The sequence below is a fragment of the Bombus affinis genome, unplaced genomic scaffold (assembly GCF_024516045.1).
Source record: "Bombus affinis isolate iyBomAffi1 unplaced genomic scaffold, iyBomAffi1.2 ctg00000082.1, whole genome shotgun sequence".
In the NCBI taxonomy this organism is placed as follows: domain Eukaryota; kingdom Metazoa; phylum Arthropoda; class Insecta; order Hymenoptera; family Apidae; genus Bombus; species Bombus affinis.
The window spans coordinates 675,001-680,411 of NW_026108830.1; the positions used below are offsets into that span (position 1 = coordinate 675,001).

A 5,411-nucleotide genomic window follows, 5' to 3' on the forward strand; every position below is an offset into this window, starting at 1 on the left:
AAGAAATCACGTGTGCGTTCCCGGATCTACGGCTCTCTTTCGGGGATAAATTACAAGCACAGAGTATGTTAAACGCAACGACGACCTATCGATGCGACGGTCCTCGTCGTTGTCAGTCGCTCGCGCAGAGTATATCTCTACGCACGAAGAGACGGAGTGGGCATTAGATCCCTGGGGCTATTCGAGTAAAACGTCTTAAGAAAAGACGGTTGTACGGCAAAATTCCGCACCGTTACCAAGTTTACTTTTATCTGAGGCTGTTCTCCTTCTCTCCTCTCTCGACCGAGTTCCCATATTTGCTTTCTCTCAGTCTCGCCAAAATAATATTCATTTAAGACGACGTCGGGGGCGCGGACATCGTGCTCATCGAAAACCTGCAAACGTATGCAAATCTGCTGATATGAAAAAAAAATCGGTCACGAGGACAACACTACGTATATATATATATATATATATATAATATATTCGATAACCGACACGAAGCGGTGCATAAGCGGGCGGTCGTACGAAAGGACGACTCACGACGCCGCTAGCACTCACGCAGGTCCGTGACGGTTCTCTCCGCTCTTATTCGTATCCTTCTTCGTGCGCTTGCTCCGACTCTGAAACGTTCTACGTATCGTAAGAACGACGGCGGGTTGTCGAAGGCACCAAGGGACAGAGAGAGACAGAGGTAGAGTTTCGTAGTGTCTCCCGTGAACACGATAGTTTATATATCGAGCATGCGTACGAATTGCACGGTCTCGACACGACCGCGACGAACGCCGACGAGCGTCCAACAATCGCTCGTACGTCGCGTACGTTCTCTCGCGTCCGCTCTTGTTCGTATCCTTCTTCGTGCGCTTCCTCCGACTCTGAAACGTTCTACGTATCGTAAGAACGACGGCGGGTTGTCGAAGGCACCAAGGGACAGAGAGAGACAGATAGAGAGGAACGACACGCAACGCAAGCAGTCTTAGGTTTACGTGAGCAACCCTCAGCCAGGCGTGGTCCAGGAATTGTATCCGTGGACCGCAATGTGCGTTCGAAATGTCGATGTTCATGTGTCCTGCAGTTCACACGTTGACGCGCAATTAGCTGCGTTCTTCATCGACCCACGAGCCAAGTGATCCACCGTTCAGGGTAATCTTTTCATATATTTTTTAAAACTCTTGTACTCCATGTACTCTTAATACTCGGTTCGAGCGAAGCCGAGATCCGACACGACCGACCAACGGGAATCGGACGCGCAGAAGTCGCCGGAAGATCGACGACACGAAAACGTTCGAAAATGAAATCCGACGAACGCGCGAAGATACGCGCGTCCGCCGGCCGGGCGAAAAGTACATTATGATATATAACAACCATCGAGATCGAAGCTCCGTTCGTCAGGAAACGACGGGGATATAACACCCGATTCTGAATCCTCTGTGCAGCACACGATCTCGCGAAGAAATACGCACGGTGGCTAGCCCATATATATATATATGTGTGTGTGTGTATATATAATACGATATGCATTCCTCTCGTCCAATTATTCAAGAAAAAGAGCGTGCGCCTCCATCGTTCGGGTGATGTAAAGATTCGATGGGACTCGCGCGACCCTCGGCCTCGAGCGGTCTTTCCTCCCAATATCCAGAAGCCGAGCTTTGAAAAAACTCTAGCGACGGCACGGGTGTCCGACTCACGACATCGAGGCTTCGAAGTCGGCGATCTCCTCCGAACGGATGGCGATCGCGACGACTCAAAGCGTGAAAAATCGACGAAAGAGAACACATCTCCGTTCAGGTGATTGTTTTTTTTAAAAAATAAAAAAATTCGATGGGACTCGCATCCATCTACCTCGCGCGGTCTTTCTTCCCAATATCCAGAAGCCGAGCTTTGAAAAAACTTCAGCGACGGCACGGGTGTCCGACTCACGACAACGAGGATAGACAGCCTGCGGTCCCCTCTGAACGGGTTATATGCGACGAACTAGACGAAACTTTAGTCGTTCAGGTGGTATAAAAAAAAAAAATTCGATGGGACGCACGCGCAGCCGTCGTCCTCGAGCGGTCTTTCTTCCCAATATCCAGAAGCCGAGCTTTGAAAAAACTCTAGCGACGGCACGGGTGTCCGACTCACGACATCGAGGGTAGACAGCCTGCGGTCCCCTCTGAACCAACTTCGGCTAGACTAGTTACGAATCGTTGCTACGCATCGTCATCATAGTCATCGTCATCATCATCATTATCATAGCGGGCCAACATCCACGCAATGCGTTTTCGTTCTAGGTTACCCGATCCACGAGTATGTTACAAGTGGTTTCGTTATTTCGAACAAAACGACATACGAAGAACACACGCCCTATGGGTAGGAAGCACGTTTCGAGAACGACCGAGAGCGGTGAAAGAGACGAAAGGTCGACGCGCATAAGGTATCCATGGATCTTCGAAGAGAACCTTCGAAGATATGTCGGTATCCTTTCTACATGCGCGACTCGCTACTCGTACTTTCGCTCTCGTCGACTCGTTTTAGTCGCTTCGTTCGATCCCAAAGAGGAGTCTTCGATGTCCCGTTGCTAGGAGGAGAGCAAACGCAACACAGACCACGAAACATAGAAGAGAATAGGCGAGCATGATCTCTCCGACACGAGGCACTTTAGAGATTTTGTTATTCGTTTGTACGGTCTCCACGACGCAAAAAAAAAAATACGAGATCGTGGCGGCGGGTCTTTCTGTATACGGCCTCACGCAAGCGCCTCGATCTCATTTCTCTTTACGGGTGGTTTCCATTCGTAATTTTTCGTTCGATATTCGTGTCAAAGTTTAATTTTCGAAAGCTCAAGTTCCCATTTATAGTTTTATTATAAAATCATAATATTCGCAGACGGCGGGTCTTTCTGTGTACGACCTCACGCAGGCGCCTCGAATTCGTTTATGTATGTATATATATGTCGGAGATGAAAGAACGCCGGAGCTCCTCCTTGGATTCGCGGGAATACCGCAACTCTGTAACTTGGATTAAACGAATGCCGCTCCGATTGTTCGAGATTTATGATCATGAGCTTGGGCTCGAGGCGACAATCAGTCGCCGAACGTAGCCGCGGTCAAAGGGATGAACGTTTTATCTAACAAAGGCACAGAGTAACTCTATACCTCTCCTTAAAAGAAATAGTCGTAGCGATACGTGGCAATAAATACTTCAATAGTTTCTATCCCGCGGCCCGCCACACGCAGATTTTGTCCTTCGGGTAAGATGATCGCCGGGTGTCGGCATGCCTTTGTGGCGTATGTTTAGCTAACGTAAGGACCCGCTATAGATCTTAAGATTTAGTCAAGCGAAGTCCGTCAAATAGACTTTGTTGCAACTACGGGAAGATAGGAGAAACCTATCCTCCACGAGCGTTGCCCCCCGTCAACAACCTCCCCTCAAGGGCGGCCAGCATCTCTTTCAAAACGCCGATATGGAGATCGACCAATTAGCAACAGCGCTAATTTCCCTCTCCTTTGGAAAGAAAGCTTTCTTTGACGAATCCGAGGATCTCATATCCTTAGACCCACCCAATATAGTTTTCCTCGACGACATCGTCGAGACGGAGATTCATTCTTTCGTACGATCTCATCGACGAATGACAGTGCCACCTTACAACCAGCGAATACATCACTTCTAGTTAATAAAGAGTTAGACTTGAACTGTGCGAGAACATACGTTTACCATCCCGTGACCGCGGATTCGTTTCGAACCTAAGGTCATCATCACTAGTGCGTAATCTTGTTAATAAGCCCGTGCTAATAAACTCTCCATTGTATCACGGCAATGGCTAATTCCAACGAAAATTCATTAAACGCCCATCCCCATAATCCTGACTTTAATCCGACATCAGAAGTGGGATCAGGGCCATACGTAACGATGGAACAACTCATGGCCATCGTGCGCCAGATAACTCAGCCGCGAGAGCAAAGACCGAGTGAAACATCTACGATCGTGCCGCTTCCGCGTTTTAACCCCGGAAGCTTGGGTTCTGACCCAGCCGCATGGTGTGCGACTGTTGACGTGATCATGGAAGAAAAACCTTTGCAAGGCAGTGCGCTACTTTGTGCCTTGAGTGCCGCTCTAGAAAGCTCGGCAGCGCAGTGGCTTACACAAGTACCTGCTACTCAAATTTCCTCTTGGCCAAAGTTTAAAGACCGTTTCCTTACACGCTTTGGTGGGAAAGAGACAGCCGCCACGACGCTATGGAAGATGAAAAACCAAGCACGACTGGAGGGTGAAACCCTGGGAGATTACAGCAGCCGTTTACGTTCCTTCCTGATGGCGAGGTGGGAAAGGTGTACCAAGGACGAGATAGTCAACGCTACCGTGCTCCTTCATATAGGTTCACAGGACCAGCGCGTCCTACGGATAGCACTCACGAACGATATCAAGACCGAGGACCAGCTCACAGGCGAAATGACAGTGCTCTCCGATTCTGTGAAGAGGCCGGCGTCTTCAGTAAGCAACTCCTCCGCGAGTCCCGAAGCTAAACGGCATAAGCCTTCTGACTCCCGACACAAGTGCTACCACTGTGGTAGACACGGACATAAAGCATCTGAGTGCCGCGAGAGGACAAGACTGGAGGCGGAGAAACGCAATCGAAAATCAGGGGAAAACCGGGCTGCCACGTCTTCGAAGGTGTCCTGCTACAGGTGTAACGAGGAGGGCCACATCGCGCCCAACTGCCCGACCTTACGTAGAGGAAACCCTGCTACGAAAGAGGAGCGACAGGTTAACTTCTGTGTGGTGGAGGCCCCGACCGGTAAATTAAGTCACGAGGGTGAGTCGTTCCTGTTTTGTTTTGATTCCGGAGCTGAATGCTCATTAATCAAAGAATCGGTAGCTTCAAAATTTTCCGGCAAGAGAACGACCGAGATAGTAGTAATGCGTGGAATTGGGAACACTTGCGTTAAGAGTACGACCCAAATTCTGTCCGCCGTATGTATCAGCGGTCTTACACTGGAGGTAATTTTTCACGTCCTTGCCGACAATTACTTAAAACACGATATTATTATTGGGTGCGAAATTTTAAGCCAAGGCTTCGACGTACTCATGACGCGCAATAGCCTCGATATTTGTAAGTCGAAAACGGTTAATGTCTGTAATAATATCGCCGAACCTGCGATCGATCTCAATGATGTAGACACCGAGGTACTCGGCGACGATAAAGACCGATTGATTTCCATTCTCGGCAGATTCAAAAACTCGTTCATCACGGGTTTCCCACGTACCCGCGTAAATACGGGTCAATTAGAAATACGGTTGATCGACCCTAACATCACCGTCCAAAGAAGCCCCTATAGACTTAGCGAGGAAGAACGGAGAATCGTACGAGCGCGAATCAGCGAACTACTCAGAGCTAACATTATAAGACCTAGCAATTCGCCGTTCGCGAGCCCCATGCTACTCGTGAAGAA

The 5,411-nt window shown here is 49.0% G+C and overlaps 1 non-coding gene across 1 annotated transcript; it reads right to left on the reverse strand.

Moving 5' to 3' along the window:
• Nucleotides 1–970: 970 nt before the first annotated feature.
• Nucleotides 971–1,125, reverse strand: LOC126927321 (5.8S ribosomal RNA). The gene has a single exon (XR_007715373.1). It is a non-coding gene; the product is annotated as a 5.8S ribosomal RNA (ribosomal RNA).
• Between the last annotated feature and the right edge of the window lie 4,286 nt (nucleotides 1,126–5,411).